Below are 12204 nucleotides of genomic sequence, written 5' to 3'. Positions count from 1 at the left end.
CCATCTTTCTTGTCTAAATTGAATAACAAAAACAATTGAAAGTCGATTTTCAAATGTTTCAAATTTAAAAAAAAAAATCACAGAAACCATTTGAAAAAAGTTTCATTCGAAAACCTCAAACCATGAAGATTCTATGAAAATTCAAAGAACCTATTGCAATAAAACGGCAATTTCATACTTTCACCCCTAATATATATATATATATATTTTGAAATTTCACTTTTCATAAAGCGTGATCCTGATTTACTTTAATTCGTCACACGGGCGACGAGCCTTACTTATCAACTGAAAACTAACATATAAAACTGCTCTATTTCAGATAAGAGTAATTGTAACTGCATCGAAGGTCTGCAACAAACTTCTAGGTGAGATTAGGAGTCGCAATAACCGTGCATAATTTAAGAACTTATTATTTAATTACCCGAATGATATGACATTACATTTCTTATAAAATGTATATTTCATTCATTCATGTGGTCTATTTTTTTTTTCAATTACGCAAACTTATTATGTTCATTATTAGTATCATGTTATCATGTTTTCTTAGTATTAGGTTGCAATTAAGTAGTTTATAATAGTGTATTTACAAAATTATTGCAAGAAAATTGTTAAAAACTATGAAATCCTCATATGCCGCACGGCGGATCACAATGTTTCAAAATTATTTTCTTGTAACGCCTTTATAATCTGTGTATCACAAACAATTAAATGAATTGATTTGGAATGTCTCATTTGATCTTTCCTTGCAATTTCATGGAGGACGAGTAAATATAAAGTCAGTTCGTCACATTTGGTCGCGGTTGCTTGCTCCGAATTATGGAAACTCGTCTGTGCAGTCTGGCCAAAGCTATACCTAGTATTGAATGATTTTACCAGCTATGATTTTTGCGCGGCGTAGTAGAAAATCGTAGTATAAGTTGCCAAAATAGATATGTAATATTTTTTGCAGTCAAGTATAGCTAAATGTTCACCTGGAGCCACTAAAGAAAAATTCTTACGTCGACGTTACAGTATATTAATATTTTTTTTAGTCCTGATTTCTAATTTTGGTGACGCGTCCACAACCTGTGTCTCAAACTTGTTTTCATAATTGAAAAAAAAAATCTCACCATATTTTGAATAAATATTGATACACCCGCTTCGCAGTGAATATTACTGTGTGTAATTAAAAAAATGATTAATTAAACAGCCTAATATAAAATAATATCGTACCAAGAACAATCGTCCGCGCGAGGAGCCTAATTTTGGTGAACAATTTTAAATGCTCACTAGCAAATACTGTAAGCTTTCGAGAACTTTCCAATTGCTACCTCCTGTCCTCTTCAGGGTCGCGCTAATGCGCAGTGTGGTCGGTTGTGCGTAGATTGTTTTTCCCGCTAAAAAGGTAAGTACTAATACTTGGTAACATGGGGGGCAAAATTGAGCAATTTTTGTGATCATATCCTCGATAATATGATCACAAAAATTGAAATTTTGAAACCTTTTGAATTTTGAAAATTTAAACCTTTTTCAATTAATGCTGTGTGCATTAGCTACAAATCACGAACGTTCGAAAAGAAATTAAAGTTCATTTAATTTAGACAGTTATAATCATGCATAATAATGACTCTTTTTTCTTACAATATGTATAAGTGCGCATTTGACCTCCGTCTCACCTGGTGGGCAGTGACGATGAGGTCGACGATGGAGCATGCACACCTAAATAATATAGGTATTAGTGAATAGGTTCACTCTCGCCTTGAAAAGGCCCAAGTTATAGAATTCAGAGAATAAGTCTGCAGAAAGTTCCACTCCACAGCCGTTCGCCCTGTAAATGTGAAAGCGTAACGCTTGGTGCAAATCTTTGGAATATCCGCAACTTAGGGAGGAACCCAAGCCTACACCTAGTTCCCCGGTGATGGAAAGCGGAAGGCGGAATCAATAATGTAATTCCATCGCATACTCCCCGTGATATATCCTGTAGAATACCGATATACTGGCAACTTTATGGCGGTGTTCAAGGCTCTACAGCTTCGCCTCTATTATTTTGGAATTACCTACAAGTCTCTTGATACGCTTGTCGATTGAATCCAAGGTGGCCAGTTGGTATGTAGCAGACCTATCCCATCTCCGGCACTAGCCCGGAGAGCTAGTAGATGATAAGCTAGATGTCCTCCGGTGAAGACGTCGTCTTTCGGCATCGAGAAGTGAGCGTGTCTTACGGCTCCGCCACCACTGAGGAGATTTGATAGTGGATTCAGAGTCGACGGCTTAGCAGTGGCAACCGCTTGTTATGCAATGCGCAACGGGAAGAGAGCGTTCCTACAGCTCTGGTACCTATCTGGAAAATAGGGAGGGTACTGTACGTGCACCCGGGGCGGCTCAACCGAGGCACTAGCCTCTCGAAGAACCGGATGAAGTCAAGTGACAGAGGTCTGTGAGAACCCTGTACACTGGCTGATCTGGGTTCAGAACGTGAACTGTAAGGTTCCAGTTCGCGCACAGGTTATAGTGCCCTTCTCGTATGCGCTAAGAGTAGGGAGGGAAGGTCACTATAATCAAAACTAACGTAGAAAGTTATGAGACCAGAACAAGCTGGTGTGAAGTAACGCCTCACCCTTGAAATGATGCCAAGCTGCCTGCATGCATTTTTAGCCATGAACTCTATGTATCTGCCGAAGTTCAAATTGAAGGACGGGTCACTTCCAAGTAGCTGGAGACAGTCGGCAGTGGGTATGGATATATCACAAAGAGTCGGAGTCAGGTCAAAGGGACTCCGTTTTGTGTAGAATACACACGCCTGCATTTTGATAGCGTTTTGACAAGATTGGCATCGCCCCAATCGGAGACCGCCTTATGTGTCAAATCCAAACGACTAACTGTGAAGTCTCGACAAGCATGGATGTCCTCTCCACTGACCCTTGTATTGGTTAAGTACCTATATACAATTGTGCTGTCATTAGCAAACGCAAAGGTACCTGAAATTAACATATCATTGATATACAGCAGAAAGAGAGTTACAAACAGTACGGAACCCTGAGAAACTCTGGCATCAATCGCCCGATGTTCAGAAGAATAGCCTTCTATGACCACTCGAATCGAACGTTCCGTCAAGAAATCCGAGATCCAATTGCAAAATTCAGTGGGAAGTCCATAAGAGGGAAGCTTGCTTAAAAGGCTTACATGCCAGACCCTGTCAATGACTTTAGAAACGTTGAAATACACTGCAAGTGTAAGCCTTGCTTCTCTATAGCCTCACTTCATATGTGACAGGCATACGCAAGAAGATCCCCCATAGATCGCCCTTGTCTTTAAGGTACGCCAGGAGACAGTTGTTGAGTATACGTTCCATAATCTTGCAGAGTATGGAAGTGACTGATATAGGTCTATAGTTGACAGGGTCAGGACTGCTTCCTTTTTTTGGAACACGATCTGGGAACTACACTAGTCTCTGGTGAGAAGCGATACAGATATGTGAGAACAAGACACAATTCAGGCGCACAATTACGTAGGACTATTGCTAGAATACCAACTGGCCCTCTTTACCTCTCTTTATCGCGTCGTATATTTGTTTTTTCAAACAAACGTCGGTTTGTTTGAAAAACAAATATACGCGATTTCAATCCGGAAAAATAGTTTCATTTCCTAAATATATATCGGTTGATAATGACGTTAACCTTTAACATATTAAAGAATCGTACCATAAACACGGATCATTGTGATTGCATAATTCTTACTAGGTACCTATACAATGTTTTGACGACTTCATTTTTTTAGAGCAATATAAAGTCAAATACTGAAATCATTCTTCCAGCTGGTTGATGCTAAAACGATGTGGAGCATCACAAAAATATGTAAGTCATATTTTGAATGTGAATGTCCATAAAAATTTAACAACTTTAGTCAGCGTCAGAGAAATATTAATTATGCACACAGATTTGTCGTCGAGTCGGTGCTCCTGCAAATACCGACTCATCCGTTGAACAAAGATCTAATTGCAAGACTACTAGTTTTCAGGACATAGTACATTTCGTTCGTTCTTCTTGGCTGTGGATGTCAGATCGACTGTTGTTCGATTTTATATTTCCGAAACGAAATAAGATATATAAATTCTCAAAACACCTTTACATAGGTCTTAGTTTGAATAACGAAATTATTCTCGTAACGCACTTATTCTGTTTTTGCTAATAATTACATCGGACTTTGTTCTTTGGATAAGTCGATACATATAAAAATCACAAAAAATCTTTTCAAATAAACACTTTAGACACTTTCATATGCCAAAAACATTGTATTATGTTTTTGTCGCACCTGTAAAAGAACTAAAAGCTTATGCTTTTAACCTTGTTTTAAAACCGTACCAATTCTATTTCCTGCAACATTCACTGACATCGAATGGTGCAAGAGCCGCAACGAAACATCCGAATGAAGTGACAATAAACTCCTGTACGGTTATAAATGTCCCAAAATGAACGATCACAAAGTTGATCAAACGCTTTTTGTAACCCAGTAGCCAACTACTGGGGTACAAAAAGCTTTAAGAACTAAAATTAATTTTAGATGATGCAGACTCAAATCTATCAGAAATTGAACATTGTTATACTCATCTAATATCTTTAGAATTGTCTAGAATGTCTTTAGAATTTTTATGAATAAAGGAATTTGAATGGACGTTACATGAATGTGTATAAAGCAAATAATTATTTATTCAAAAAATGCATGTAGCTCCCAGAGACTGACACGTTACATAAATTTACGGAAATATTATCCAAAACATATTGCTGCTTACTACTTTCTGATGTTAAAACTGTAAGATATCATGTTATGAGTTGAACGTCATCCCGTACTGGACAGGACGGTTCAACTATTTGCCAAATGGGTTCCGGTTACTTAGCTTTCTAGTAAAACACCAAATAATCTTCCCATAGTAATAGCGGAGTAAAAAGTAACGTATACAATCTACCGATAGTCCAATAATCCATGAGAAAGGAAAAATGAAGAAATTCAGCATGTTTGCTGAATAGACTACAGCTTTTTTCATGAGTCCGTCGGCGAAGCACGGCAAGCGTGACCATCATTGTGTATAACAGAGGATAATAGTATTACTATGGGTTGATATGTTGATGCACTGACCCCATGGGGGTTTAGAGAGTGTAAATTATAGTAGATTTTGGCTTCATAAGTAGAAACTTTAAGTATATTAGCACGAAAAATATAAAGTCCTTGTAATTAATACCAAACGCAAACGAAAACGTACTGCACTACACATACGTGTCCCACTGCTATACACGGCTGACGTCCGTCCAATAATGTACACTTAATACGGAGATTATGGTCTTGACAAAAGTTTTCAAAAGCTACTTATAATATTTTTGTGTATATACAAAAAAATTGGAGACATTATTAAAGCTATAATTTTTTTGTATAAGTATATACTAAAAAAATATAGCTTTTAAAAATTTTGTAAAGACTATCTCTGTACTGAGTGTACATTATTAGGCGGACGAGAACCGTGACTAGCAGTGGGTAGTGGTAGCTATAATAATGTAGCTATAATTTTTTTGTATATATACAGCAAAAATGTAGCTTTTAATAAATTTTTATCAAGACTATATATCTGTACTGAGTGTACATTATTGGGCGGACGAGAACCGTGACTAGCAGTGGGTAGTGGTAGCTATAATAATGTAGCTATAATTTTTTTGTATATATACAACAAAAATGTAGCTTTTAATAATTTTTTGTCAAGACTATATATCTGTACTGAGTGTACATTATTGGGCGGACGAGAACCGTAACATCCACGTGATTTTTTCCCATACATGTACTATTTTCATTATGAATTTCTTTTCACATCTACCTACAAAAATGTATCGCAATAACATAAATTCGCCTTTGCATTGTCAAATCGCTCAGAAAGTCTGAAAACTTCAAAATGTACGAATATCCAAGCAACTGTCGTCGGTGCAATAGTTTAGAAATTGAAGAAAGATTTTTAGAATCCATATTTTCATAAAATTCCTGCTTATGACACCATACTAGGACAATTGGACGCAGTTCACCTGAATATATATTATATGGGAAGTAATAAGTTTTTTGCAACAAAATAGTAAAAAAGTGTTAATTATAACATAATTAAAAGGGATTACTCACCTTTAATATCAGTAGTTCGGAATGTAATGAGGCCTTTACACGTTTTGCAAACCAACTTTAACTTTAATGCAAACAAGTTAGCAAGCAGTTATTCGCCCGGAGAAACAGCTTGCAACTGATGGTTAACGCGGGAAAACTCGTCTACTTACGCTTTCCGGCAGCCAATCGGAGAGACCCTACGCCTCCACACAACTCGATCAACCAATAGCGTTAAAGGCGAAACACTTAAAAAGTTTAATAGGTTTTCCATGTCGATGTTTTTGTAATATGTTTAATAATTCCTGTTAATTCATAGAATATCTCTTTTAACAATGACATAAGTTATCATCATAAAAGATTAATATGGCATATGATAAAAATTATCAAATGCGTAAAAATTGAGCAACCTTTTTGTTTAACAAATGTACCTACTATATTTGAATACAATTGCAGGGCTAGAGAATAATATACTTATATTATTACAGTAGGTTTCACAAAAGATGGTAATTCATCTACAATTGTAAAAAATTAAAGCACCAATTAATTTTCGTTATGGAAAATTTTAATTATAATCAAAAACATTTGATAACGTTAGAGTCATACCTACTCGTTATGTACTGATGGCAGCACATCAAGCTACACATTGACGGATCTTGTTCCGTTGCAATAGAGGCGATATTCGAACAAAAGTGTATAAGCTTGATGTGCTGTTAACTATACATACCTGTACCAGAATTTTAATAAATACAAAGTACAAAGTCATAACAAATCGTTTGCGTAGACCTCTACGTCTGACTGAAGTCTACGAAAGATGCATCTCGATAAGCGCTACGATAAAACTTTCGCAGGCGCTACGCACAATCCATCCTATCTTTTTAAGTTGCATGTTTAGTGTTCAATATATTATTATATCTATTTATTTTTCTTAACAGACATACTCGCTCTAAAATCAATCTTAAACTTTTCGTTGCCTCTGAATTGATAAATGACAGAAAATATCATACATTATATAATTTATCATTTAAATTTATACTACGAATACCAGTCGGAGTTCTACTTACTTTAGCATAAATAAAATATCTTACATGTTAGGTAGTACTGGAGCGAGCGAGAGGGAAAGAGAGCATTTCTTCGTGAATATTAAAAAATGTGCCAACTTGAAAATGAAAATTTTCTCAAAAAACTAGTGAGGAATGTGACAGTAACAGTGATGCCCTAAATTTGTACTAAAGATTTCGTTAATGCACTGTACTGTGTCTTCTCTCTGATACAACATCAGCATTCCTGTCCTGTAAACGTATTCTATGAAGTAACGAAGTAAACTTTGTGAAAAATAAATTCCGATAACATCCTGAAAATGTTGTGTTCGCTTGTATTTTTCACTTATTATAGAAACATTAAATTATAATTAAAATTACTAAGATTTTTAAATACGATTATAGTTTCACATTATGAGTGTATTATTGAATAAGATTAAATATAAAATATTTAAAACAATTTCATAATTTTTATATATAAATTTAACTTTTTTAAACGAAGGCAAATCAGGCGGCTTGCACCTCGACACGTGAATACACAAATAAAAATAGGTAGCATTAGTTACACCATGCAAAACTAGTTTATTTTTGTTTCCGTCATCAAATGACTGTTCTTTTTTTATGAGTTCTTGTCGGTGGAGTAGTCGCTAACTATCTACCTTTGTTCAGAACACTATCTTTAAGGTACAAATTCAATATGCAATGGCCGGGTCTTGTAGAATACAGCTATGTTATGTTCTTATCGCAAGCAACATAGACTTGAATTTAAATCTTAAGTGTCAAGCTTGACATGTTCTTGACTCTGTACCGTGAAATAAAAAAGTTCAAATAGCGTACCCGTCTACCAAGCATTTCCGAAGCATCAGAAATTCCTTGTCAAAGAGTTCGTCCAGGAAAGTACTACCACCATACCCATTTCTGCCGCCAAGCAGTAATGCGACCATTACTGCATTCAGAGTTTAAATGGTATGGGTGCTGGTAAAATTACAGGCACGTGAGACTTGTTAACTAATGTATCAGTGTGGCAGGCGCGGTGGCAGTGCCCCGTAGGCCTTTGTGATTAATGCTCTTTGTGATACTGCGACTCCTATAAACAGGCGTGTCTACCACCAGGCGCAAGACTTGTTCATCCCGCCACTTGGTATAATAAAAAAAACGTGGTAGTGATCCTATTTTATGAACAGCCCTAGAGATTATATTACAATTTGAATTCCATATTCTGTTCGTAGACCTCTAAATGTTTACACATGAAGTACGTACAGATAAAGGTGTTGATGTATTATGTCGAACCCTTTCAAACGCGTGTAAACCGCGATACAGACGAGTTTCGAACGCGCTTCTCGCGCACATCTGTATCGCGTTTGAATTGAATACAACCAACAATCTGCTTTTTGAGCCACTACGCTCGTCGTCGGCGCGTACAAAATACGCCATACGGGATCTATATTCTATTCCTTTTAGTTTCTGTTCCTTAAATTTCCAACGTTATTACATTGATACAAAATTATGTAATGCCATTAAACAGAAAACAAATTAAAATTGCAGTTGAAGACTTGGTCGCACACCGCAAATACGAGTGTATTTATTGATTGCTTTTTAGTCAGTTCGAATGCTGTTGTATTTGATTCAACATGAACGCATTATTCGCTGCGTCCGCTTAGCAGAGCACGAATTGCCCAGTGCGTTGATTTGCCTGTAAGATTTATGCAAAACGTACATCAGTGTAATTACATGGAAATATACCTGTGTAACTACATCCTATACTACTAGTTGTTCAAACTAGTTCGAAAGGCTATTTTGTGAGGGATATGGATGGGATCATCGAGCTTCATGCGTTGTTTAAAGATTCTATTAACCCAAGTTATGTTATACAAATAACGGTACAAAATAGTTGTTGTGATATAAGTACAGTAATTTGCTTTTCTTAAGAATCTTTTCCAAGTAACAAAGAATTACGAACTCGCTTTGCCACTTATCAGCATTGCATTATAGATCCCAAATCCTCAACGTAACTTGAACGAAATATCACGACGTAGATCGAGTTTTTCAGGGAAAAAATAAAGTTTTTCATATAAAATCCGAACGGTCGATCAGTGAAACAAATATAAACCATGAACGGATAGACGACAATGTGCCCCTATTTCGGTTCCTGTCGTGCTGGAAGTATGCTTCAAAGAATAATAATAATAAGACGGTATTATCAAAACACCGAAACCATACATCATATTACAGGTGCGTGTCTTTGTGAATGTACCTTACTGGCTCTATCAACGCTAGTCCGTATTGGACAATGATACCCATTAGCTGTATTAGGGCAGATCAGTCCGGACGGATAGGCCACATAATTAGCCTGATATTATACTTGTGGAGAAAGAGAGGAGCGTTACGTGGTTGCTGGATATCGGTATATCCAACATGCACAACCTGCTTTCTGCTTTTCTTCGGTGTATCCCTTACACCTAAGAATAGCAGAAAAAATATAAACAGCTTGCTACAGAGATTAGCAGGTCTGGTAGCAGCGAGAAGTGCCCCTCATTTTGTCCACGACAGGCGTTGTTCTAAGGAGCCTGTCAGAGAGTTTAGCTAAGTTGGATCTCCCGGCAACCCTTGGGCACAAAATTCAAAAAGCCTTGATAATCAAGACGGCCGTACGCCGTTACCTTAGCATGCAATAGTTAGGTAGTATGTTGGCACTACAGCCCAAACTACCTCTATCGCCTATTATGGTGGACCGAAAATTTTCCCATAATATTTATTAATTGATAAATTGTATTCCACTGTATTCAGGATGGCGAGCGTATGAACTGGTGTGGACCTTGTTGTCCATTTCATGTAACAATATTTGGCCCTTTTACCGATGGCCCTTTCACCGAATGGATGTCTGTAGATAATATATTAAAGTTGACTGAAAATTTTGATGTACCGGTTTATAAAATAACACATTTCTCTGTACCTACGGTTTAAGACGAGCGCCACGTTGTTGACATGGTACTTAATGATTCAGGAATCATGATGTTATTATAAGTTAGAATTTCCGGACAACGTGCAGAGATCAATGTACGGTACTTATTGCTCCAAAAATGATAAAAATACAGCTTATGTTATAATTTTTGTGGACAATATTTTGATCATTGAGTTATTGTTTTTAAGTTTTCGGAAACCTTGTGTCCTCGTATCATATTGATATTGTAAAAAACAGTCTACTAAAACAGTCAAGGAAGCCAGCTGTTATGTGAACATGTTCGAGAATAACAAATCAGCTACCTATTCGTTCTTGTAATATTTTCGTCCAAGCAACTAACATTCATCATCATCATACATAGCCTAACTTCACCCACTGCTGGGTATAGGTCTCCAAGTTTACCACACAAACAAGGTAAATACAATTTTACATAAAAAAGATATCCCACGATTATATTCAAATCGGCTATGAAACGATCAAGAACAAAATTGTTTTGTTTAATGGGTGTTTACTGTACTGTAGTAAAACAGTGTTTCTTAAACCCGACTTTTAATTTGTTTGTCGAGGCGTTAATTCAATAAAAATAGGTATCTTCCACGATAGACAATCAAGTCTTCCGTAACCAAATAAACCTGTCTGTTACTTAACAAACAATATAGTAATGTGTGTCAATATATAAAATGTTTGAATAAGTAGTCCTACAGCTTCGACAAATCACAACTAGTACTTACCCCTTGCTTTGGGTCGAGCACAGGTAAGTTAATTTAACTTTCGACTTTAGTTTGAGCAAGGGTTACAAGGTTTGCCGAATTTATGTAAGTATTTCTCAAGGAGGTAACAGCTAGAGATTATAAATTCGTACATAACGGACATATCTTACGTAAACATGCAGATTAATTTAACGACCTCGATAACCAGTTTGCAGTCCTAGGTCATGGGATCGGTCCCGGTTGTATCAATATGGCAAAAGATACTTTTAGGAAATGAAACTATTTTTCCGGATGTAAATCGCGTATATTTGTTTTTTCAAACAAACCGACGTTTCCATGTCCAGTCAACCGTGACCATAGGACCTGTAAAGGGCCCGAAACGTCGGTTTTGTTTGAAAAAACAAATATACACGATTTAAATCCGGAATAGTTTCATTTCCTGTGTGTAACAATCGCGAAAACCTAAGAACTCGAAAATATACTTTTCTAAATGGTTTCTGGTCTAGGTGTTGTGGGTGATGCCCCAAAGTGACTTTCGTTGCTCTGGTATTCCTGTATAGGGAATGTAGGGCTTTCCATTTCCTGTTTGAGACTAGGTAATTGGTGTACATTGTCTGGCACAATGCTGGCACATTAAAATATTTGGTGTATCGATGTAAGTTTTTCTTAGACTATGGAAACCAAAGGATATGTTACATTGGCATATATAAATCAGATGTATATGGAAAGGATGGAAAAAAATAAGGGTGTAATGTGCTTATAGGATAGGATAGAAATGGTATAGGTATGTTTTAAAAACAATAATATGACATATGAATTGTGTAAGGATGGAAAGCTTAATAGCACTTCCCTGATCGTTTCTTTAAATTATTTTTCCTAACCTTTGCGTTCTGTAAATAAATTTCCTCGTTTTGCAGAGGCTCAAACCCAAACCGCGAAGTGACAGAAACCAAAGAAAAAAAAGAATAGGCGCTTGTCGCCTTTTCCAAGCCTTTTCCCCTAGAGGAAGGAAAAAGAAACACCTTTTCCTTTTCTCGTAAAGGATGGGAAAAAAATAGTCTAAGCCCCTTTCCATGCCTTTTCCATCAAAACAAGAAAAGATACTAAATAAGTATATATGATAAATAAGTATGAAGAGACAGTATATGAAGAGACTGTATGGTGGAACCTTTACCTACCCAAATAAATGAGTGAAAGTGGAGTTTTAGTAATATATATAAATATAATTTTAGGTAAAGATGTACATTAGCTAAAAGAATGGCCGTAGTATATTATGTTTCTTAAGACATTTTTGTCTATTTAGACACCAAACTACTTTTATTGAAATTCCAACAATTATTATCTCTATCTAATAAGAATTTTATTTTATAGCGAGTTGAACGAC

General features: G+C 36.3%; 1 protein-coding gene across 1 annotated transcript in view; it reads right to left on the bottom strand.

Annotated features, from left to right (window-relative positions):
• LOC113228055 (tachykinins-like) overlaps positions 1-6234 on the bottom strand; it is a 53674-nt gene extending 47440 nt beyond the window's left edge. The window contains exon 1 of the mRNA XM_026461198.1: positions 6133-6234. The gene's annotated coding sequence lies outside the window, so the exon portion shown is untranslated. The remainder of the gene's footprint in view (positions 1-6132) is intronic.
• Between the last annotated feature and the right edge of the window lie 5970 nt (positions 6235-12204).

Source organism: Hyposmocoma kahamanoa, unplaced genomic scaffold (genome assembly GCF_003589595.1).
Source record: "Hyposmocoma kahamanoa isolate Upper Pololo Valley unplaced genomic scaffold, ASM358959v1 100021, whole genome shotgun sequence".
Taxonomy (NCBI): Eukaryota; Metazoa; Arthropoda; class Insecta; order Lepidoptera; family Cosmopterigidae; genus Hyposmocoma; species Hyposmocoma kahamanoa.
Note: the sequence above shows the minus strand (reverse complement) of the source record. Positions and strands in the feature narration are given on the sequence as shown.